The sequence below is a fragment of the Meleagris gallopavo genome, chromosome 3, assembly GCF_905368555.1.
Source record: "Meleagris gallopavo chromosome 3, MGAL_WU_HG_1.1, whole genome shotgun sequence".
NCBI classification, from domain to species: Eukaryota; Metazoa; Chordata; class Aves; order Galliformes; family Phasianidae; genus Meleagris; species Meleagris gallopavo.
The window spans coordinates 37,856,926-37,881,206 of NC_139406.1; the positions used below are offsets into that span (position 1 = coordinate 37,856,926).

The window sequence follows — 24,281 nt, forward strand, 5'->3', positions numbered from 1 at the left end:
CTTTTTAAAAATGGCTACCTGAACCATGAGTTCATGGTAATTCTTGGAAGATTCCTGTCCTCAGAGTCTCTTCTGGAAATATTACACCTTTCTCCAGGGGAGCTAGTTGCTATAAAGGACAGCTACACCAGGTTGGTGTACATTAGCATGTCCAAAGAGCAATGTTTTTTAAGTCTTCACCTTCAGAAGGCAATTTATTCAGGGCTCAGGTTAACACTTGTGTATTTTGGGTTGCAGTGATGGAACATTAGATCAGAAAAAGGACGAATAGGGAGCTGATTCATATATCAGCACAGGTTGATTTTGTGTGAAAGATGCATGCTTGAGTTTACTGAAGAAAAATAAGGTCTCACTTATCTAATTCCTTAGGGCTTTTTCTAGGACTTCTTGTCATGTTCTGTCCTACAGTTTACTGGGTAAGATTATGGCTGCATTTGTTTTAACTTTTGGAGGCTGGAGAATGAGCACAGGTCAAGTGTTATGGTCAATCATGGTAGCTTTCTGATGTCCAAACATAAAAATTGGCTAGGACTTGGGTTAGTCTCTGAATAAGGGCTGCCCTTGCTGAAGTAATGAAAAACTGGGCTTAGTTAAAGCATGCATTTTAGATTAAAGCATGCATTTTAGATGATGCTTCTCAACTTACTGACACATTGATGTGTCAGTATCTCTGGACAAGAGGAGCTGATGGCAGTCCTAATTAACAAGAAGATAAGGCTAGCAGAAGGAAGTCGGCTGGGGTTGTTAAAACAAGTCCTGGTTTGTGGTCTTTGCATGATCATGTCTCATATACCTGCTGCTCTGTGGTCCCATGTTGGCAAGCAGAGACCAACCTCTTTGGGCATTCTCATCCTCTGCATGGGATCTGCCACCTGCTGTGTGTGATGTACCACCCACAGCCCCTTAGCTGTGGAGGACTACCTGAACTAGGTCTAAGCAGTGGAGATCTGTGCCTTCGTCATGCTTTATTTCCAACTTACTGTAATGTTAATGTCGTTGCAGGAATAATGATGCTGAAAGCTAGATGAAAATATTGCCTTATGTCCAAAACTAAAGATCCTGAAAGTCACTCTTGAGATTTGTTTAACTATTGAGGCTCTTAGTATCCAGAGAAGAACCTTTGTCTGAGTTAAATTTCACAATGAGTAGAATAGCATGATGTTCAGAGATGTCCTGGTGTTAAATAGGCTGAGCAAATTGGTACCTTTGATCACATGAACCATAACATAGATTTCCTTCTGCTTAATGTCCCTGAGGGGCTTGATCTGAGAGGAATGGCTTTGGAATCCTCTGAGTACAAGCAGGCTGAGTGAGGCTCAGCATGCTATGCAGGTGGGGCTAAGCTTTTCTTCTAAGATATGAGGAGAGGGTAAAGGGAGAAGGAGCCTGAAGTCTGTTCCTCATGTGAGGAGAAATGCTTTAATGTTTTGTGATGCTGAGCTCAGTAGCTCTGACAAATTCGTACTGGTGGATGTAGCCCTGTTCAGGTGGAAACTGCTGCTTTGTGCCACTGGTAGCTGGTGTGGTGGCCTAGTCTGTAACTCAGTGTACTAGTGCAGGGCTGTTTTCTTAAGTGGCGGGTTTGCAGTGTCCATGATTGTAATGGAAGAAGAATGGAGATAGGTGAGCTCAGCAAACATCAGCAGCAAAAACAGCCCTTCCATAGGGTCAAGATCATCTGAAATGACTTTTGTTTAAGCAACAGCAACCCTTTTTTTTTTTTCTTGTTGCCAATTCTTTGTTTCGCTTGGGTCCCACCTAGCTGAGAAAATTCATGTTGCTATTCAATGTGTTGAGTATTTAAAGCATTGTGTTAGTGCTTTCTGAAACAAGTGATATTTTTGAGCAATTATATTTTATGATGCAAAACGTTAACATTTTGCACTGCCTTTCAAAGTAAATGTGTAACACTTCAAATACTGCAACATTTTGAAACTTATCTTGAAATGGACATAGATTTTTGCCAATTGATTTTATTCTTTTTCTTACTGTCAAATCTGAGCTGCTGAAAAGGAGCATTTTTCCCTCAGAAAATTTATTAAAACAATAACAACATAACAACAACAAACCAATTACTTTTACAGCTCTTTGAAAAAGTTGTCTGTTGAACAAGTGCAAAAGAGTTCAGTACTTCCAGTCAAACTTTGGACTGTTTGATTACCAAATGTCTATTAATCAGTAAAGGAAGTTTTCAAACTGTGTGGGAGAGAACCTAAAAGGAAACATCTTGATACGATTTTAATGTTAGCCCTTTAATTACATAATATAATGCAATTAATGTTTTTATCCTCAGGAAGAAAATGCACCATTTTGATGATATGAAGGTGAAAGTAAAACATTTGGAATAGAAAATAAATTAATCAGACAATAGTAGATTATAATCCTAGATCTGATTCTGGTGAATAGGATGAAGTTCTTACTTTTACTTAATCCCTTCAGTTTGTTTTCTTATTTCATTTTGTTGATAAACTCTGAAAGTCCTTGATCTGCATGTGCTCTAGACTTATGCCACTTGTTTGTTATGGAAAGAGATGCTTTTCTATCCTTGGAAATATTAAGAGCTTGACTAGACGTGACCCTGAGCATCTGATCTAATTCTGAAGTTGAATCTAATTTCAAGGTTGGTCCTGCTTTGAACAGGGATCAGACTAGATGGGATCAGGAGGATCTTTCCAGCTGAGGTTTTTCTGTGATTGTGTGTGTGTACACAAGCAAGTACTGAAAGAAGGTAACCCCTCAACTCCAAGACATCTTTTTCACTGACAAAATCAGTACGAAGTTTGTTTAGTACTCCTGCTGTATTAGTGAGTAAAAAAAAAAAAAATGATAGTCTGTTATATTGGTCTTCCAAAGCATAGAAGTATAAAAAATGAGCTATATAACAGCCAGGCCATTTGAATAAGGGGCTCCTGCAAGTTAATTTAATTTTCCAATAGATATTGATTTCTTGAAGGAAAAAATTCTGGAAACAAGCTGGAAGCCCTGCCTGTGTGCACAGCAAAAAGTGACCTGCAGTAGCTGGGCAGAGGTAGTGGTCAAATGCAGGGCAGAGGCAGGACGTGGGTGTCTCCACCATCCTGTAATGATCAATCTTTGCCGATAAACATTCTGCTATTTCCACAGTATTTCTTTTCCACTCTCTGTCTCTTTTACTTCATCTTCTCTTTTTCTCTTCTAGTTGCTGTTGTCTAGGAAAGACATTTAAATTCTATCTAAATCCTTTCTCAATGGCCAGAACTTATGTTCTGAAATACATGGTCATCAGAAAAGAAAATATTGTTTGGAGAGAGCCTCCTAGGAGACATGATGTATTACTCTATCTTGGTTTTTCTGCTGTTCAGTATGCAATCACAGCTACTCCAGCTTTTGGAACAGACTTAAGAAGCTTTGAAAGTTAAGTGGATTTTGATAGCAGTTCAAAACTGAAATTATAGTTGGTATTTCTTCAGTGCAGTCTCTGAGGGTTTGATGATTCTTAGATTCAGGCATTCGTCTGTGAAGACTGGAAATGTTGCAATCTAATGCTCACCCACAATGAGAAAAAGTTGTGCAAGTGGATGAAAATGGCTTTGTAATGGGCTAAAGGAACAATGTAATTGGGAAATGTACTATATAGAGATCAGAGTTTAGGCTGTTGCTGGTATAAATGAGCATAACCCTGTGCTAACCTGCAGATTTACTCCATCTTTCAGCATCTGTGCATGGGACATTGGAGCAGTGAGGGAGTTACTAGTTATACTGCTGGAGGTGAAAATAAGTGCAGAAAGCATGGATGGCAAAGTGAGGGTCTGTCTGCCAAGAAACTTAGGTTCTGGCCTACTGACTAAAGTATCTTCGTTTTTCTTTCCTTCGGATCCCAGAGCTCAGGGTTTAAAGTAGCCTGGTATTTAGGTGTAATATTTGAATGGTAAGGAGCATAACACTAAAACAGAAAATAAAAATTCTGGCAACTATATTTCATTACAAAGGAGCTTTCAATTAAAAGGAGCATCATTAATACAGCTATACACAAGATTTCCTCAGTACTTTACCACAGAAGGTTGCTGTAAAGCAGCATGAAATGGTGTTTCTGGAGGTGGTTTTCATTTGAAATGAAAATGAAATGTTTAAACTCGAAATGGACAAACAGTCATACAGAATAATAAAACAGCAGTAGCTCATGCAACCTGCTTCTATTCAGGGGCTTCAGTAACTTCCCCTGACTTTTCTACCAAATGAGGTCAAAGATAAAATATACCATGAAATCCCTAAAAGCCAGGATTGAAAATTGAGTTGGCTCTCTTGTTAGCCAATCTCCTTTATTTCTTCCTTTCTCTTAGCAGTACAGCCAGGTCTGGAGACCATCCCTAATGATATGACTCCAGTGGAGAGGACACATACATACATGATGTATTCATGTAATTTATAAGCATTAACTTGCAAATGGATTTTTTGATCCCAGGGACATATCCTTTAAAACTGGACAGAACAAGGTGTCTTCAGTGTCTTGATTGATGGTCGACAGCCAAGGGAACACCGGTGTAAGATGGAGACCAGCTACGGGAAGAGCAACAGAAAGCAGTTTTTACAAATGTCTCCAAATGCTGTTGTTTCTTCCAAATGCCTATGGTTTGAGGACTGGTGTTACAAATAGGCCTTTTTACCTCCTTTCTTGTACTCCCCTAGCTGAGATAGCTTTCTGTCCCGGTTTTGGTTTGCAGACACCTATAGTGGGATACCAGAGATGATTTATCTGGGCATCCTCAGAAAGGAAAGGAACAGTCTTCTTTCTCTACATGCTACTTAGCTGTTACAACTTCTGCATCCAAACTCAAGTCTGTTGCTCTGGAGAATAGTCTGCTTACCTGTGTTACTGACGAGCGCTGTGATGGATTTCCCTCTAGTGATGAAATATGTCAACTACAGATTATTCCACAAATCTAAGGTTCTGGTACAATAAAAGTACATGTTTCTTCTTTCCTTTCACAGATGTTTTGAGAGGGCAGGAAAAGAGAATCAGATATTTATTGTATCTGGAATACAATGAAATCAAAGCATAAACAACAGGACTCTTTACTATTGGGGGGGGGGGGGGGAACAAAAACACCCAACCCTTTCCAGATTTAACACAGAGTTGTACATTAAATACACATTCTCACTAGGTTTGGTTACTCTGGAGAAAATCAATATTTCTGAAAGGAAAAATGAGTAATATTATGCATCTTCTGGTAGAACAGATAACTCTAGTCCTTTTTTGAGGGTTTAGAAAATACCTTGTCTTCTCCAGTCCTGACCCTATTTTCAGAATTCTCACTTTGCACCAAGATTTTAAAAATGTATCAGAAATAGAACCTCCAAGGCTCAAAACCTGCGTATTATATTTGGTGTGGATTCATCTAATTTTGCTCAGCCAATGAAGGAATTATTTACTTAATCTGAGTGCAAAATATAATAATGTATCTTTTGCTGTTATTACTTTCTATACAACTGTCACTTTTAAAACCTAGAGTGTGTGTTATTGAACAATTTTGAAGTTACTGGTTATTTTCAAATAAGCTCAGCAGTAGAAATAAGTTTTGGAGTTATTAGAATTTGATGCTGCCTGTAAAAACAGGGCCAGCCACTGAACTCAGCTGCTAATGCCTGCTCTGAGGCAGCAGTGTGTGAGCAGCATCTGTAGGGACACAGAGTGCTGTGGGAAGCTGATATTCCTTCTGCCCAGCTATACCTCTGCTCATGCCATATTAGAAAGTGAGCATTCTACACCTTGTTTGAGGTGTCTATTATGTGGATTTTTTTGGATGGAGTAAGGGGAACAGGGTTAGAAGTCATGGTTTTTGAGAAACTGGAGATAGGGATGAGTTTTATCATGGAGACGAAAGAAAAGTGCTGTGGTTGGGCAGCAATCATCGGCTACCATTGCTGCATTGGGCGCAGCCCTTTCTCTACTGCAAGAAGAGATCAAAGGATGTTAGGGAGTGGCAGGCCAAACAGTGCTGCACTAATGTAACTAGGACAGGAAGCAACGGAGGAGGCTGTACGAGTTGTTATGGAGCTGCCATAGCCAAAGCTCTTCAGTTCAGATGAATGCCTATTTTTAGGTGTAATTTTTCCTGATGTTAGAGTGTAGACTAACTGACCTCTTGTGGTCTTTAAGAGTCTTAGGGGCAAATAAATGATGTTTCCTGTGGTTCAATCAGAACGTCTGATCCCTGAGGCAGCAGGCTTGCATTGCAGTCCCAGACTGACTCACGTAAAGAGTCAGTAAAAAATGAAATGTAGGGAAATAGAGCATCTCTAGCCCTGGTTCATGTGATGACTGCAGAGAACAAAGTGATTAGAAAATGGTTTAGAGACCAGAATTTGTAAGGAGATAAGTCACTAAGTTGCTACCCTTTAAAATAATGGATAGTCTGCCTTTGCTTTGACAGCATGTGTGCTTATGAGAAATACTTCCTTGTATATTAATATCCTTAGTACTGTTCTGCAGGAGAGGTTCAATGCAAAGTGTTAAAGAGGGGTCAGCAGTGAACAAGTCTGTGGATGCCCCTGAACATACTGTCACCACTGGGTAAACCCTGCCCCATGCTTGTGTCCACTGGGACAATCCAAGGGAGGCAAAGCAGGGCTGAAGGAACCGCAAGTTTTCAGACTCCTCTCTGAGACATAAGCCTCACAGTTTTGGAGGGTAACATCCAGCTCTGGTAGGGGAGGTCCACATGTGATATGTCATTATATACCTTATCCTCCTTTTTCCTGTTCCTTGATCTTTTCAGCTGCCCTTTTTCCACTCAGATGAACAGTTCTTTGCTCACTGCTCCCGGTTTTGCTGTATTCACCTTCAATTTTGCTATTTCTTATACAGTTACTGAAATTGTTTCAGCTTTATAGGGCGTAGCTGAGGTGTTTTCCTTAGCCCCTGAGTCCCCATTCAGCTGGCTGTTGCATTTGGCCATTTCTCCTGCAAGACTGAACAGATCCAGGTCACCCAGCCTTCCCTCATAAAACATACATTGTATTATAGTATTTTTTTTAAAGATAATTTTAGAGTTCAGATTTGTTGTTCTTGGGAACACATAATGTTCACAGCAAAGCTATTTCCCAAAGCTGGAAAGGGTGCAGAATCTGAGAAATAATCTACATGACTTTAGGAAGACCTAAAAATCATTAAATATTGAAACTAATCTCTCTGAGAATCTTAATTATATTTAAAGAGCAATTTTTCTCTTACGCATGACAACAGAAATGGTTTATTCTGTGTCAATAAATCTGCATGCAGGCTGTATGCGACATCACTTCTGCATATTTTAGAAATTAAAATAAATGATTTCTGTCTTTTGGAGTTGTTAATGTCACAATGCTGATATAAAATGATCCCTCTGTAATTAGATCCTCTTCATTCCCTCTGATGAGATCAAATCCTGAAATGTTAATTTTAGATATATTACCATGCAAACCTTTGGGGCTCCTTGCATTTCTTTTCAGCTGCATGTTAAATGCATGTCTTCCCAGCTTTGTTTCCAGTAACTGGGGATTTTTGTGTAAAAATTCCCTAATGTAGGCAAGACCTGTAATCTAAGAGCCAAACTCAAATAATTTTCTTTCCTGCGGATGTGCTTGGAACAAGAATTGACGTTATTTTGCAATCAGGAAGCCAATCAAAAATCTCTCAAGACACTTCACAGTTTTCAGTATTGTTAAAACAGCTTAATGAAGGACATAGTCAGTGATGTGGGAACATGAAAACTGTCCTGTGAGACTTCAGTTACTGAAGATACAAAAGAGGGAAAAAGAAAATGGACCAAAAATTCAACTTAATTTAGCCATTATCTGGCAGGCTTTGCAGTGCTGACAACAATCTTTATGACCTTGTAAACCAAGCATTTTTAAGATGCACTTGACAAACAGTGTAGATACACATCCTCACTGCCATACCTGCTTAAAGGTGTCTGTTCACAACAGATGTTCAGGCGTATATAATCCTAAACTAAAAACTGCTTCAGAAATTACATTTGAGTAGATCTTTATTTTTCCTTTCTGATTTGTACATACCTGCTTTGTGTCTATAACTTTATTTAATATACCTATTCAATGCTTTGTGGTTTTGGTTTCTTTAAGGCAAGTTCTCTTCTAACTGTTTTGATTTAAGGCACACAGTTGCATTTCTTAAATCAGGAGACCCAGACAAACTCCTGAATGCTTCACAGCTTTCCATTTTAGCAGCAAGGTGCTGAAATAGCCATGCTTGGCACATCGATAACTCCTGCATTAGGGAATGATAAGAGGAACAGACACAAAACCTGAGAAATACAAGAAGCAAGCTGCTAAATGCCTTTTGCTGGACATTTATGTGTGTCAGAGCGCTATAGAACAAATAAAACTGACTGTAAAAATAAGCAGCTCCTGGAGATGAGTTTATCACTACATCTGTTTTGGCAAAGGGTGCAAAACAAAGCAGCACTGAAATGTCCCAAAGGAATTAATCATGACCTGTTCAGCTGGTGGGTAAGATTCCAAATTCTTCTCATCTAAACTCAGTCCCGGTAAGTAAGCTGAGAAATGTGACAGACTTCACTAGGAAAGTAGCTCGTGTAGCAAAGGAAAGGGACTATTCTTTTTCTGATAGTAGCATACAAAAGGATAAAGGATAATTCTTTTTGTGTCCCCCGAAGTACCAAATCAATCCCATACAGAAGCAGGCCATCAATTCTCTCTCTTCAGGATTGATTCCCTTCCATTACTTGCTTGGTGCTGTCTCAGGCCTCAGCTGCAGCTAGGAGTGAGCCCTGGGTTTTATGGCAAAGTCAGTACACAAGTTTCTGTAGTGTGAATGTTTATTAATGCCTAGAATTTTATCTTTTGAACAAAGAATGCATTATTTGATACAGAATAATGTGCAAACTTTCCTGCAGACTTCTTGCCAAGAAGGCCATACCAAAATATGTGTTTTGCCAGACCTGTGTTTTTTTCTATCATGCAATTATTTGGCTGCTGTCATCTGGTCACATTTGACTGCGTCCTTCTTGTCATAAGTCTAAAAGCTCAGACACTAGGTAGTGTTGTCCTATATTTTCATTATTGTATGTATGTTTTAAATTAAACAAAAGGACAAATAGAGGAATCCAAGAAAGTAAGAATTTCTGGATTTGCAGCTCCTCAGAGTTACAGAATTATTGTTTGTAGGAACAGGCTGGAGAGGGATGAGCTGCCCTCTTTGCATTCATCACATCGGGGAAAGATGTGTAGGGCTAAGCACCACTGAAGACAAGATCCTCGTCTAAAGTGTCCCTTTGACCTGAATCAATACAGCTTCTGCTTGAACTTTTCCCTTTGTTCTGAAGGGGGAAAAAAAAAACTCATTGCTGCGAGAAGTGGATGAGGAGGACAAAGCCCTGAGCAACCCACTCTGACCTCAGAGCTGACCCTGCTGTGAGCAAGAGTTGGACAGATGTCCCAGCTCCTTTCCAGCTGACAATATCCTGTGATCCCAAATGGCATTTTCCTTATTAATGTGAAAGTACTCTTCAGGCGTTTATTTGAAGATAAGCTATATGACAAAAGTTATGTGAGGTTAACTTTGGACAAAAGAAAATTCAGTTGTGTATAGTCATTGGTTAAGAACTTTCTCACTCTTTAAGAAAATTAAATTTTCTTTAAATTCCAATTAAATAACTTCTGGTGACCTAATGCATCTTGGGCATAAGAATCCCCTAATTTTTTCCTGCCCTTGTTTAGTGGTTTCTCAAGGAAAAAGATCTTCCTGTTTTAAATTTCTGGAAAGTCCCTTGCTGTTGTTCACAAAGATGCTGCAGATATTTTAATCGTAAATTATTTTTTCCTTAGTTTCTGTTTCATTTGTTTTCTTCTACCAATTGTTTGGCTATTGGTAGTGCTGGCTCTTAGTCTGGGATGTGTTAACTTCAAACTATTCCCATAAAAGTCTGTCTGTCTCTCCAATAACATACTGGACCTAATAGCAGAGTTTGCAGTTTTGTGGTACAACTGAAGCTGAAATCCTGCACATGTGTGCAGCAGCTCTCTTCAACATACAGTTGCCTTTGCAAACAACTGAATTGTATTTGCGCATGTGCAGAGCTAAATAAATGCATGTGGAGAAAAGCTGTGGCGAAGAGACTGAGAAGTCTCATTTATCTGAGAGGAACTGGTGCTTGCAGGGCAGAGGGAAGGTGATACTGCAGGGGAAGAGGATACACGACCTGGGAAGGGCATTGCATATCTTATGATCTTGTCAGTCTTATTTGGAAGCTGTTTTTCCATTTTGTTTTTTGTTTGTATCTAGGAATGTAAAAAGTGATGCATGATGTAGACAAAAGCACTATGAAATGTTATATCTGCTTTCTGTAAAGATCAGCCAAACAAGTTGGGTCATGAACAGAAACAAAATATTGCTGGTTCAGAAAAACAACCAGAGAAATTGCATTTTTGGCTACCTCATCTATTTTTCATTCAGGATAAAGTGCCTGTCACTGCAGTGCTGCCAGGTAGCATGAAACATCAGATAACCAGGAAGTGGTTTCAAAGCACAGACATAATTCACAGGTCTAACATTTTATATGGTGAGGAATCCCAAAGAAAATGGAGCATGAGTGGATCTGAGGCAATGGGCATCAGTGTGCAGCCTGTTGATGTGAACCCTCCTGCTGTGTGTAGACCTCAAGCCGCCTTCTACACATCTTGAATTCTAAGAAACCACAAAAGGAAATAAGATTTTCCATGTCTAGGGAGAAAATGAGCTTAGAAATTTTCTCTATTTCCGCAAGAAAGCAGAAAGCCTAAGCTCTACTTCTTTGGAAACTGCCACATGTTCACCCACACGCTGTGGCCAATTATACTCTCATTGAACCAAAACAATGAAGATTAAGCAACCAAACTTTCAGATAGAAATATCCCTTATATTGGCTACCTGATATAAAAATGAAAATCTGAAAGTATCTAACCTACTTTTCCTACTTTATTTCCTTGTTTACTCTTTGAATTTGGTAAAACTTGGGTAATAATCTCCTCCCTCTGGTTATCAGTGATAGAACCCAAGGGAACGGCATGAAGCTGTGACAGGGGAAGTTCAGGTTGGATATCTGGAAAAGGTTCTTCACCAAGAGGGTTGTTGAGCACTGGAACTGCCTTCCCAGAGAAGTGGTCATGCCACTGATCTTGCAAGTTCAAGCAGTGTATGGACGGTGCTTTTAGCCATACGGTCTGATTGTTGTGTGTTCCTATGTGAAACGAGGAATTTGACCTTATGATCCTTATGGGTCACTTCCAACTTGGTATATTCTATGATTCTGTTTAATAAAAATGAACTTTTATTTCTCTTCTGATTGTAGACTTCCCCTTTACAGTTAATTTTAATTTTTGTGGGTTTAGAGCAGGGATAGTCTTTTTTGAAAACATAAACATAAATCTGTTTCAGTAGTCAAGTAATTTAACTGAGATTCTCAGTTTATTAGTTTGTAGAGTCTGACTGTGATAAAAATCAGAGCATATTGAAGCATAATTCAAAATGTAAGGAGATAAAGTAAATAAAATGCTTTTCAAGAGGCTTGAATCACAATTTATGTATTCAAGGCAGTGTTAACATCGCAGATTGTGATATAACAAAATAACCATTTTTAAAAATCATGTTTTAGAATTACAGAATATCCCGAGTTAGAAAGGACCCACAGGGATCATCAAGGCCAACTCCTGGCTCCATACAGTACAGCAACAAAACATTGAGATTTCTTATGTGCCTTGTGCACGACCCAAAGTGACATCAAGAGACACCATTTCTACAGGGACACAATGATTTTGGGAACAGCTGACACTAGAGCTAAGAATTCTATTAACATACAAAAATATATCACATAATGAGAGATACTGAAACCATTTTCCTTTCAATATAGGCCACGGAATTACTGATATTCTAGAATAGATAAGTTCAGGATTGTTATGTTTACAGATCATGACTAAGCTCTAGAGGTCTAGAAACAATAGTACAATAATTATTAATTATAGTAACTATTAAAATATCATGTAAAAAAAGTCTGAAAACAAGTTACCATAGTAGTCCAGGCAGTCACCCAGAGGCAGCCAGTTCTATTACAGATCATTAAGGAGCACACAGGTGAGTACCTCAAGTGCTGAATATTAACCACACCAGGAAACCTGGCCCCTTGCACTCCTGCAGGAAAGTGTTAACAGGGCAAGTTGGAGCAGCAGAGGGTAAGGAAGCCAATTCTTTGGGAAGTGTGATGGGATATTTTGAATTTACAGTATGTGAATAGATCAGTAATGTGTAAAAATGCAACTGCTGCTGCTAATTAGAGATAAGTACTGAATATGGCTGCTCTTTCTCAAAAGAAAGCAATTCCTGGTATGTTTTGTTCATCATCACTCAGTTGCAAACTGGAATCAGAAGGACTAAAAAGCTGGGAAGGCAACAGAACATCATGCATGGGATAGAAAGTCTCAGTCTTTACTCTAAAGTCACTTCTCTCTAACATCTGTGTTTGTGTATCTCACTTCTACTGGCTGTTTTCTGATGGATGTCATTTCCTGATGTTTGTTTTATAGTTGTTCAGCACTTTTATTACCCTACCATCTGCTCTAAGCAGTTAAAAATGCTTTTATTCTCAATTTTTCTTCAGGGATTTAGAAGAGGCATCTGCCTCCAAACGTTTAAAGTCTCCCAATATCTTTCTACAAATTATTTATGTGAAATAACCCATATATATTCAGTATGATTTACAGATGAGTGAAGAAAAAGTGCATTGCTTATACCTTAAAAAAAAAAAAAACAATGTTGAAAACCGGCATGCATACCAATTGCTCATTTTTTCTAAGAAGTTAATAAAGTTAGGTTTGAAATCAGTGGGGTTCTTAATCTGAAATTCCATTTTAAACATGATCTAAAGTATTTTGCTAAATGAAGATCCTTAAGTAACTTCTTACTGCATTTTTTTTCCAATCTGTAGTCCTAACAGTGCTAAATCTACAGGACACATTATAGCAAAGCCCTATGTAAACACTAATTAATCTAGGTAGTACAATGGGGACAGTGAAACAGAAAAAGAGACTTCTTAAAAGCTTCGGAGCAGAATTAGTGAGTCTAAGCTGAGCTTAAAACTAAGGATTTCTAGTTGTTAGCCCATGGAAATAAATCCCTTCCTGACCCAAGTGTATCAAGTAATGAGGTGATGGTTCTTTCAGTTTTTTTTTCAACTCCCCCAGTGTATGGGGCTTTTCTCATACATTTATTAAGAGCTGTTGCTAAACACGTTGGGAAAAACATGCTTTCCTATAGCTACAGGCCTCTTCTCCAGCCTGTACTTATTAGTGTTTCCCAGGTGTTAGGGAAATCCCGAGTGTGTATGGACGTATCCACATCGGGGCAGCTGAAGGAGCTGCCCATCCCCAGTGTGATGTGAATTGTGGGGATTAAACCAAATCTGCAGTCCAGGTTGCGGCTCTCAAGGTATAGGAGGATACAAAAAGACAACCCCACACTGGAATAAACTTCTGAAAGTCTTTTTACTTACCGATATTCTTCTCTAGTATGACCTCACAGTTCTGTGTTAATCTAGCAGCCATCTCCTGGGTGCCTGCATGGTGGGTCTGAGGCCTGGGTCCAGGCTCGCCATGGCACCTACGTTGGATCTGGCCATGGGACGCTGGCCCCACAGCCACAGTTAGCCCCACAACTGATCTCTGCTTCAGACTGGAGGTTACTTAAACTGCCAGAAGAGTGTCTTTGTATTTCACATTAGGCAGAGGAGAGGTTTTTGTTCAGCCTTGACCCAGAAACAGGCAAACTTTCTTGGCTGAAATTTTCTTGAAAGAATGTGGGGAAAAAACGGCTGAAAGCAGATGCTCATTGTGCAAAAAATAATTCCAAGTTGTTAAACAACTGTAAACTGGTTTTCTATCTTTTAGAGTTGGCGCTGTCACTTTGTATAATCAAACAATAATTGCTAATACATTGAGCCTTCTGCTCTCTCTGGATGCTTTTCATTCTGTTCAAATTTCTAATACCATCAAATTTGAAGTGTAGGAGCTGAAACACAAACAGAACATTGCCAGTGGTACAGTTCTCACACATATGCTTTGTTCAGGGAGCTGGCTTTGTAGTTTGGTTGCCTGAAAGATGGAAAATGCTTGGCAAACAAGGGTGTGTTTGTGGTAGAAATCTCTTACTGCCCAGAATACTTTGACTTAGTTATCAGTTACTCACAAGGGAAGGTGGATTACACTGAAGAAAAACATTGCACTGAAGTGACTGAGACCACAGATCCCATTTTATTACCTTTCTGCTTCAAACTACCACTGATTTCTCCCGAGCAGTCCTCAGACACTACTCCATGCCCCTTTCAAAAGACCCAAAAGTTCATGTTTGCTTTCTGTGGTCAGCAGTGCCGAGGATCATGTATAAACTACCTTTTTAGGATACAGCTCAAGACGGAGGAAGGTGGAGAATCACTGCCTATGCAGGTTAACCGGCCTGATTTGCCTGTGGCTTTTGGCAGGCCGGAGTTGTCAAGGGCATGCTCTTCGGTGATAATACCTCTGAGACAGACACTGTCTTATCTGTAGCTCTAATACTTTACAAAGTGAGGTCAGAGCCTGTCCAAATCAATTTCATGAACCAGGGGTATTAACATTACGACTGGAAATCATCATGATGCTTCTCCATGGCTTTCTAAATGGAGCTGCCTATCCCACATGCGACTGGTTTTGATCTGATGCTAAGGAATCTGAAAGGGGCTTTACAGACAAGAGTTGGTGTCTGAAAAGGTCTGGAGAGCCAATGGAAGTACATTCATCTAAAAATGGTCTGTCTTGCCAGCAGGAATAAATTTGTTTCTGTTTTCATGCAGACACGTTCAGTGTAATTTCTGCGCCTGTGAATATCACATACAGTTAAAAGAACTCTTCTGATATAATACTTTTTCTATGCAAACTCCAGATGACATTAAAATCAAATTCAAATTTTAATAGAAGCATCAAATATATGTGCCAGATCCACTTATGCAGTTTCTCTATTGAGTAGAAATGTCTCTGGCAATATTTCTATGGTCCGTTAATTGGGACAAGAAAATAATATATATCTGTTTAGCACTACATGCTATCTAGATACCCTTCAAACTATAGTGCATTTGGTGTTTGCCTTCTCAGGGGCACAGTGAAAATGCAGTCCACACCAACTAAAATGAGAACTGAAAATACATGAATTAAACTGCATTACACAGAATTATGTGGATGTTGTTTGAATTACAGCATCTTTAATTCTGTCTGCTTTTGTTCTTCTTGGAAAGGAAGTAAATTAAATTAAGATCATTTAAATTTTTGAACTCTTAATGAGAATATCGACACAAAAGTGCAGAGAAATTAAAGTAATTCACCTTAGAAGACTCATTTACATTCATTTTCTTGAGAGTGTCTCCAGAAAGGGTATGCTTATTCACATGTATTTTAAATGACACCTGCCATTGCTTTGCTCTTACTACTGATCAGACATTTTTGACAGATGTAAATGTGCATTCACTTCATAGCTTACTGTCATTACTGAAGCCATTGTCAGTTGGCAATTTAGGAAATGAAGGTATGTGATAGAAGGATGGAGACCTGGCAGGGATGTATGTGATAGTTGCTATGTATGCAGTATCTTTTTCATTCCCAGAAGAGACAAAAATGAAGGGCTGCTTTATATTCAACATCAGCTCATTCTCGAGTAGTCACATAGGCAAAGAAACTAAACCACAAAACACTTAAGAGATTTCCCCCATAGAAAAAGCATTTATTGGGGAGAAAACAATTTCACAACTGGAGAGGGAAGCAAAGGTTTAAGAGGAATGAAGCTTCAGCATCCAGCCTTGCATTAAGTGGCTTAGCCACCGGGCTGTCCTTTGAACTGCAAGCACAACTGCCACAATGTCACCCAGAATTTTGTGACCTCTACCTGGGATAGCACCCCCTGTGAGTATCTGATGCTGCATCAAAGTGAAGGACTCAGCCAAGTAAAGGTCTACTCGCCTCTTGTTTTTGAAGTAACAGCAAATGAGACTTCCATTAAAGCAATCACATCGGAGGGGGGGGGGGTCATGAGATAAGGAGCTCAGCCTAAAAGTAGGTTTTGTACAGGGTGAATGTAAGGTAACTTTGTGATTAAGCATATTCTTGGTTAGCTGATCCTAGACATGCCCCATGCAAGTGAGGGCAAGCTGGGAAACATGCCAAAGAACATGTTTTTTTTTTTTTTTAAATCTTGATGCTTGGCTTGAATTTTCTTTGAGGTGCAGGCTTGTCTCTGAGACTAATGTGGTCAATTGCCCCTGTGTCTGTCACTTTCTGTGGTTTTTATATAATCTCCTTGGATTATGAAAGTACTTCTATTGTAGTACTTGTGCCAATGAAGTAGTTTTCAATCCTGTTTGTTTTTAAAGGAATCACTGAAGCTTTCCATAACAGTTGTTTATGATGAAGTGTAGAAAATGAATTGAAACGTTACCTTGAATGCTGAATAAATGTTCAGATCAGACACTTAAAATTTCCTTTTCTTAATAATAAAATATGCTAAAATCCAGTATAAACTTCACCTACAGATTACATTAGAAGTGTCAGTTTTCATAACTAAGTGACGGGTCCTGAATCCATGACAGCACATATCCGCAGCTTTCAATAGGGCTGTCGTACCTGAAGAGCTACAGGGAGTATTAATGGGACAGTGTCTAAAAATTGCTGGGGACAGGTAGCTCCATCTACTTATTAAACATGTCTGGTACTTAGAGCAGGTCAGGACAAAACCACCTCTTTTTGGGAATTCTGCATATTTTTTTGCCAAAAGATATGGCAGTGCAAAGCTGTCATTCTTTGAAGCCTAGGAAGGTGGTGCTAAACTACAAATGATGGCAAAAGCCGAGGGAGTGTACACTCTATGGATAGAGAGACTTACTGATGTTGATTGCAGTTCCTTGAAATCTGGAGAGACTGTTGAGGGCATGTTGTGGTGGGCCAAAGAGACAAAGAAAAGTGAATGGGTTTAGAAATGGGAAATATTATTTATATTCTTCTAAGAAAGTACTCAATTCAATATTAGGAGATCTCAATCCTTTCCACCACATCTGTTATTTTTCTTCCAAGAACAGGATCAACCTCAGAATTCAGATCTGAGGTCTGTGGCTTTTTTTCATGACCTTTAAGAATATTATAAAATCCCTTTGAGAAGCTTAATGTGCATGGACATGGAATTGTGTAAAACTTTCAAATATGGGCTAAAGTATTCTTTGAAAACATAAGTGTTCCCATTTCCTTCCTCCAGCTTTTAAACAAACATTAAATGAGAGCCAGGTGTGATGTGGCTGGAGTTGCTATTTACAGTGAATAGATTGTCATTGGTTATTGCTGTCCTTTTTGCTTGTGAACTACAGATGGGCAGATTATTACTTAATTGTTCCCACATACTTGTTCATGCTTACATTGCCCACTGCCCTCACGCTTGAGTTTGAGGATAGCTCCCCTGCTGTTTGCTGCAAGGTGCCATTCAATTCAGGTGCACAGACTGCAGGGAGCACCTGTGTAATCCTGGGGCCAAACAAGCTGTAGATTAAAGTCTTGAGATGCATGTTCAAGACACACACCTGCAAATTTCTGTTTGCAAATGCTTCACAGTATCCACTAAATTTAGACAAGGGAACAAATTCCCCACAGTCTACCATTTAAAGCACTTGTGTTGAAGGGTAATATGCTCACATTCAAGTAGATCATGTTTCCAGCTGAACGTTTGTAAGGAGTTCCTGCTCACCAACTCCATGCTGTCCCTGAGTGGAGGTGAGAAGCTGGGTTACTGGAAGAAAACTTTCTGAGCCGTTACACTATAAAGGGGCAAAAAGAAAGCCCTGTGGTTCTGTGTGATGGTTAGGCCTAACACGATCCAGTACCACATTTTGAAAATCACAGTTTTATCATTTGCAGCAGATGGCAATTCCATAACTTTCAATTGTAATTATTTGTGCCGGTCATTATATTCTGGAGTGATGTGTGTGCTCCTACTCACGGTTTGCAATGCTAAGCTTCTTCTTCTCATCAGTAGAAAGCTGCACCCAGCCCAGAGAATGTGTCTTTATATGCATAAAAAATCCCTACTTCCCTAGAGCAGTGGGTTTAGTTTTGTTATGCATAAAACTCTTTGGATTGTTCAGTGTTTTAATCTGAGTTTAAAAGTTTCTGCTTCTTGTCAGTCTTTTCCAGCTCCAAAGAGGATGTTATTAAAACTGGAGATTAACTGCAGTGCAGGAACATGGTATATCCAGGATAAAACAAGACTGGGCCCCTGAACACTTCAGCCCTTCATCATCAGAACTAACACTATCTGTTTTCTGTGAAATTTCCCATATAATCATGCATTTAGTGATGTATGATAAAAGAAAATAGGTTGATACCGTGATTATTTTTTTTACCATGTCAGGACACATATTACTTAATTATTCTATTACTTATCACTTTAATAGCCAGAAGCAATGAAATTTTCTTTCTGGAAAAATGCTCTTGAGTATCTGACTTGAAATGTGTCTAATAAGGATGCTGAAGAGTTTCTGAAAACTGGTCCCTCCGGGCTTCTGAGGAGGCTGTTTTGTCTCAAAGGCCTTGCATACCTGTTCAGGCTTCATGGAGCCTGAATTCATTAACTGACTCTTGCCGAACTCATATGGGGCAGGTGATTATTGTAGCAAAGAAAAAGACAAAATTATTTATTTCAGGCCCACAGAATTGATGACTTACAGAATTTAGCTTAGAATCAGTGTTTCCTGAGTCCCAGCCCTGTGCTCATTACTGATTTTTGGGACGCAGAAAATATCTGTGTCATTACTGACAAGTCCTTATTTCTACTGAGTAAGTTATTTCAGTGTGAAGTGCAGTTCTCATATAAGTCTGTATACTGCAACGCTGATTTATAGACAGTTCCTAAAATTCGTGTGCTATTTCTTGTCTTTAAAATCCCAGTGAGGGCTGCAAAGAGTCGCACAGTGCTTGCCTGCAAAAAGTGTGACCTAAGGAACCTGAACAGCACACAGAGATCTGAAGGAGCAGCCTGCAGCCGGCCTCCAGCAAACTAACTCTTATTCCCAGAAAAGAAATGAATGACCCTTGACTTAGAGTCAGGAAAGCTTCACCAAGGCTCCAAATCTAAATAAAGCATGGATTTCAGAAGCCATCTGTATGGGAACTTTGAGTCACAGCCTGAAACACTGATTGATCACCTGAGGCAAGGACTGAGCCAGCCCTACAGCTGTGTAACCAGAAGGGGTGGAGACTGGCTGCACCTCACCTAGACCCCATTTAGGGACTGACTGCCACTGAGGAAGGATCTCTTTCTGGAGATCCCTCCTTTTATAGTTTTTTACTGTGAGCCTAGGACATGGGTGAGCGTTTTGTTTTTGATTGTCTTTTTCCACCATGATAATCTTTCTAACTATAAACTTGTAAAATACCATCCTAACCATACTACTCTTCTAACTGTACCTTTCTTAATTGTACACCATCTGATGTCTGCCATTTTGAAGGTGGTGATTTTCATGGGTGTTATATCAATAGGTCTGTATAGGCATGAGCCATTTATAACTCATCACAGTGATCTCAGCGTGGGTATATGTGCTGGTTTCTCCTGAAATCTACCTACAGTGCGGCAGTGAAACTGTAAGACTGGGCATACAGTGGAGGTATTTAATGCTCACACAGGAAGATTGTTCACCGATTATAGCACTGCCAGACAGCTTTCAAAGATGTACTCTGCAGAGTACGTATTTGTTTTATTGACGTTGTGGTGACTTCATTTTTAAGAGTACTAGCTTTTCTCTGGGAACTGGGAACTCACTAACACAAGATCATTTCTTTATGAAAATTCACAATGTTACATTACTCTCATGGGTGGCAAGGCATGATGGCTAACCTGTACAAAAACTAGTCTGACTCCTTGAACCTAGTTTAGAACTAATACTTTCCAGATAGGAAGAAAAAAAAAAAAAATAACCCGCGAAACACAAATTCAAATACTTTTCATGTTGGTATTCCATCCTGAAGGCTGGCAAATGCAGCAGTATTTTTCCAGTCTTTATCATTATGATTCAGGATGGAGTGAAGGATTGTCAGTGAGAAACTGCAGTCATAATTTACTTAATGCAGGAGAAAATATTAGCATTGACTGGCTCTGATCTTATGAATCAAATAATGGTAGTGTTTATTTGACTGCTTTTTAATTCTTCTTCAAGCATTTGCCACTGAGGCTCATCTGGAGCTTTTCTAGATGTCAGTGGTTTGAGATTTGGATGGGGTACTGGACATAAGACTTCAGAGTACCTTTAAAATGAATCAACATGATGGAAGAGTTGGAGAAAGCCACAAGAGGAGAGTTGCCAGCTTTGTAAACCTTGGAAATAGAAATTCTATTTCTTCTTCAGCTTTCATTTTGCTAAGTAAAATATAGGTAAAGGAGAGAAACAGACATGGAAGTTAGGCATAATATTGTGAAGAAAAAGAGGAATATATGTAAAAACTGGCAGGACTCTTGAATAAGTGTTTAAATAGAACTTCTGTGAAAAGAAGTTGGAAGAATACAAAAAACCACCAAAGTAGAACATTTTTGATGGATGTTTTCAGGGAAAAATAGTTGTGACTTATTGGCATTTATGCTCAAGTAGTTGATAGAGGACTACTTTCTGGTGCAAGTCCTGAGATGCCTCAAGTGTTTTTCTGACACTTTCATCATTTTCAGTGTAACACAGCTTAATATAGTAACTTTGTGGATGCACAACTTACTAAATATCAGGCCAAAGAGTGACAAGTGACATTCTGACAATCTGTGCTTCTTCACTGGGGTTTGGGTTGGTATTATTAGATGTAGTGAAATGGACAGCCTCAGACAACAGCATAGGAAAGAGCAATTCTTTTCCAGCTCCAATATGCCTCTTTTAATACTACTGAACCAAATCAGATCTCAAGGAATATAGCCGTGTATTGAATATGCGTGTAAAACAGCCATAATAAGACATTGTTATGACATCAGTTTTTTTTATCATTATGTTTTTAGAGGAAAAATGAACTAGGATTGAAATTGCAAAACAATCCTATTACTATATAAAGTGAAATTGCACTTGGATAAATGAATGTTAATAGAGTTTATTATGGTGAGTAATACAAGAAGGCAATTCATGCTAGAGAATCTAATTATGAATCAGAATTGTAATTAAATGGAGGCTGGATGAACATGATAACTCTACAAAGGTTTCCCTGCGCAGTACCAGGAGGTTTTAAGATATGGTGGCAGAGGCATATGTGCTTTGGAGCAGGAGGAGGCATCAAACCGGTCAGATGTTACTGAACTATTGCTGGGAAGGAATAGATAATGATCTGCACTTCCATGTGCATGGCTGCCCTGCAGCAACACCATCTTCAGCACTGTGCAGCAGCCAGGTCTCCAGGGTGTTTGGGGTTTAAGTCCTGTTAAATTTCAGCCAGATATTTGTGTGTGTATCTGGAAAGTAATTTCGGGTTATGTCTCGAGCTTACAGAAGTGAAAACAAGCTCTCATTTGGTAGGGCAGGGTTGCTGTGCAAGGTACATTAGTACATTATTTCCAGCACTGATGCACAACATCTTTGTATCCCAACTAAAATTCTGGTTTCCTTTGTATGAACTTATTTTTACTGAAGCCTAATTTAACAGTGGCCAGGTAGTCATTTTTTCTTAAAGTATTAACAAAATTAATTTCCGGAAAGTGTATTTCTTTTTGTCACAATCCAGCACGTACACAAATGTGAAGCCTAGACTCAGAGGCCATGCAGATAATAGCACAACTTTACTCTTACTGTGAAGGATGTTGGTTGCCCACATTGTATACACAAAGATGAGAGATGAAATGTTAAGACCAAGTCATACACCTGCCTCAAATAAGTTTTGCATAGTATGACATACAATTTCTGAAAAAAAACCACCATATAACTTGTGAGTGACATTTCCATTTCCTTAAGTAGAAAAAGGTTTTGAGCATATCTATTTTTACATACTCTGCAACAATCAAAACTTAATGACATTTTCACAGAAATTAAATATATTGTTTTGGCTCTGACTTCATGGCAGTGATTTTTTTTTTTTTTTTTTTTTTTTCCCCCCACAGTAACATGACAGTTTTGCATCAGAAAATGACTGGCATATGTTATAATTTTATGCTTCCCTAGAGAAGAAGAAGAAGGAGCTTAAAAAAAGAAACACTGAAATATTTATTACTTGTGTAGGTGCAACTCATCATGCCTGGAACAAAAAGTAAGATTGAACCTCCCAGTCAACACTCTCCATTTAGCCAAGCCAAGAAATAACTAGTTCCTAGAAGACTTCTATTTTAACAAGAACCTAACTAATTTTTGCAGCTAAACTAAATTATAAGTTTTTAATTACCTTAATACACTTGAAATCTTATGGAGTTTAAATAATCTCTCAGTGGTGAGATGTAGCTAGCTGGAACGAAAATATCTTAAGCTATAAAGTTCCTTTTCCTTCACTGAAGTGATTTTATTGGAAAAAGGGTATTTCTTCAATGAGATTGGAAACTTTTTTATCCATGTTTGTCCTTTGTCTGAGTTAAGAATTAAGATAATCTGTCTACGGCCTATGTAAAGATGGATTTCTTTTGTTATTTCTTTTATATTGCCTTAATTTTCTCAGACTTTTCACAAAGCAGAAGTGATTTTCTTTAGATGTGCCTTGCCACTATGGAAATAAGTATATCTGCACCTCTGCACCATTATCTGCATCATTTACATGTGATAGTGCAGAGCAAAGTATGTTTTGCTTACTCAGGTGGTACCACCTGCTACACAGTTTGTTCTGGGACACAACCAACTTCACCGATTAGAAATATGCAAATGCCAGAGGCTGATTACAGGTAATAAGGTCTTCCTCTCTTTTCTCTGATAGAGAGATGTTTCTGAGGATGGCATCCAGGAGAAAATATGTCAGGTATATGTTCACAAGTGCTATTACAGGTCTGTGAATAACTATCAGACTTAAGCACGGTAGGGTGTGGAATGCAACCTTAACTTCAGTTGCATGTGACTGAAGGTACCTTGAGAGGGCTGACTTTGAAGAAAAACATTGCCCTGCTTCTCTAGTGTTCTGCTATTTACAAAGCAGGATAATAAACAAAGATGCTTTATATATTCCTCCTCTGCAGTTTCTTTCTGTCCTGTGAGAGGCGTTTTGCTAGTTACTAAATATATGGAGGGTGCCAGCATGGCTGTGTATCCTGCAGCTTTGAGTAAATGTGCTCAGCCACCTGCTTTCCTCTAACTTCACACAAGAACTTTCACGATTTGTGAAAAATGACAACAGTTCCATGTAAATACAGGAGGAAAAAAACATTTTCTTAGTGGTACTGGGGCCATCCTAAACAAAAATTGGCTTGAAAGTAATGACCTGACTTGATTCTCCAGTTTCTTGAAATGCTGTGCATAAAGTAGAGGTTTGCATACTGCATTTAAATGAAGGTCAGCTGCATAGTAAATATCTCTACCTCCACCTGTGTCTCTTAAACAATACTTTTGCCATTCTTTTTAACGTTCTGTCTCCATTTTTCTCATAGGGGTTTGGAATGGTTGCCAAAGTGCCAAACAGCAGCATTATTTTGACTTTGCAAAGACTTCTTCAGAAATCTGTAACTGTAGCATTTATTCCCAGCTAGGAATAGTACAGTGGTACACAGTACTGGTATTTGACACAAATGCTGAAGTATGACAAGTGTATGGAGTACTTTACAAACAACTTTCTTCACTTCTGTTCTGATGTCTCACAGTGACCAGACAAACAGGGATCTCATTCTCAGCTCTTTCACACGACCCTTGAAATACACTGTATTTTTGTGTATGTTAGGAATTCCTTGCTATTGGAAAAAAAAACTATACAGAAATCTGTTTGCAAATAAGTTTGGAGTGCGTTTTCACTGGCTGCAGTCAAATGTGGACATTAGCCCCAGTGGCTCATTTTTGCTGCTTTACCTAAGCCTGGTATTTCATATACCTCCGCTGTTAGAAAAACATTGTTATGTCAGGTCAGCATCTTTTCTTTCCCAGAAAGCTTCTAGTCCTGACAGTTTGTTTATTCAGTGCAAACAAGGCTCTAAAATAAGACAAAAGTAAACCTAACAGCTGGCCTATCCTCAATGTTTTTAATTTTAGTATTTCTTTTGAAGCAGGCCTGATTTTATTATTATTTTTTTTTTTCCCCATGGACTGGATTTAACACATTGTTTTTACCACCGC

General features: G+C 38.8%; 1 long non-coding RNA gene across 1 annotated transcript in view; it reads left to right on the plus strand.

Moving 5' to 3' along the window:
* Nucleotides 1-24,281, plus strand: part of LOC146544665 (uncharacterized) — a 31,439-nt gene continuing 7,158 nt past the window's right edge. The window contains exon 1 of the long non-coding RNA XR_014882409.1: nucleotides 1-22,290. This is a non-coding gene — a long non-coding RNA (uncharacterized LOC146544665). The remainder of the gene's footprint in view (nucleotides 22,291-24,281) is intronic.